The sequence below is a fragment of the Hippopotamus amphibius genome, chromosome 5 (genome assembly GCF_030028045.1).
Source record: "Hippopotamus amphibius kiboko isolate mHipAmp2 chromosome 5, mHipAmp2.hap2, whole genome shotgun sequence".
Classification (NCBI taxonomy): Eukaryota; Metazoa; Chordata; class Mammalia; order Artiodactyla; family Hippopotamidae; genus Hippopotamus; species Hippopotamus amphibius.
Genome location: NC_080190.1, coordinates 96,319,306 through 96,320,754, shown reverse-complemented (window position 1 = coordinate 96,320,754; position 1,449 = coordinate 96,319,306). Strand labels below are relative to the sequence as shown.

The following is a 1,449-nucleotide window of genomic DNA, read 5'->3' as shown; positions in this document are numbered from 1 at the left end:
CATTATAGAGGGATTGGGTTATTAAGTAGAGGACCTATTTTTCTTGTATGGGAGGCTTTGGGAAAACTACTTAGTCTCTATGAGCCTAATTCAGTGTGCTTATAATGAAGATGGTGTTAATGATAGCAACCATTGAGAATGATAGAATTCAATGAAATAAAATTTGTAAAAACTACCTAGCAGGTTGCATAAATTTTTAAACATAGAAACTACTAAATGTTGCATTTTAAAATAGTGAATTGGGCCATTTCGTGGACGCCAGGTCTGGGAGAGCATCTGCGGGTGGCAGGCGGGAGAGAACCGGGAAGACCCGGCCGAGGGTGTGTGGATTTGAGCCTCCGCGTTTCTAACCGAAGATCTCGAAATGCATCGTGATTCCTGTCCGTTGGACTGTAAGGTTTATGGAGGTAATCTTGGAAACAATGGTAACAAGGCTGAGTTGGAACGAGCTTTTGGTTATTATGGACCACTCCGAAGTGTGTGGGTTGCTAGAAACCCTCCCGGCTTTGCTTTTGTTGAATGTGAAGATCCCCGAGATGCAGGCGATGCTGTCCTAGAGCTAGATGGGAGAACACTCTGTGGCTGCCGAGTAAGAGTGGAACTGTCGAATGGTGAAAAGAGAAGTCGAAATCGTGGCCCACCTCCTTCTTGGGGTCGTCGCCCTCGAGATGATTATCGGAGGAGGAGTCCTCCACCTCGCCGCAGATCTCCAAGACGGAGAAGCTTCTCCTGAAGCCGGAGCAGGTCGCTTTCTAGAGATAGGAGAAGAGAGAGATCACTGTCCCGGGAGAGAAATCATAAGCTGTCCCGATCTTTCTCTAGGTCTCGTAGCCGATCTAGGTCAAATGAAAGGAAATAGAAGACCAGTTTGTGAGAGGAGTGGTGTACAGGAAATAACTTCATTTGACAGGAGTATGTACAGAAAATTCAAGTTTTGTTTGAAATTCAAGTTTTGTTTGAGACTTCATAAGCTTGGTGCATTTTTAAAATGTTTTAGCTGTTCACATTTGTTTGTTTCTGGGAACAGTGACACATAAAAGTGTAATTCTCTATGGTTTGAAATGGAGCATACGAGGCATGTAATATCAAGAATTGTTACTTTACAATGTTCCCTTAAGCAAAATTGAATTTGCTTTGAATTTTTAGTCTTGCATAGACTGATAATAAACCTCTAACTTCTGCCCAGCTAAAGTGCGATGTTTAATATTGTGGAAACAAAACTGGCAAAAATTGAAAAGGCTTTCCAGAGCTGGGATATGGTATGCAGCTATAGTTAAGCAAGCAGTCTTTAAAAGCTGCTGTGAACACAAGCCAGCAGGTAAAAAATTAAAGCTGCACCTTTAAACTAGATTAGAGGTTTAAAAATTCCACTAGTCTTCACACTGGACGAGAGATTGTCCAGTGGGTTTAGAATCTAAGAAGTGTCAAGAAAGTTAGTTTACCTTTGCT

The 1,449-nt window shown here is 42.0% G+C and overlaps 1 pseudogene; it reads left to right on the top strand.

Moving 5' to 3' along the window:
• The first annotated feature begins 284 nt into the window (after positions 1 to 284).
• Positions 285 to 1,247, top strand: LOC130853841 (serine/arginine-rich splicing factor 3-like; annotated as a pseudogene).
• Positions 1,248 to 1,449: the final 202 nt, after the last annotated feature.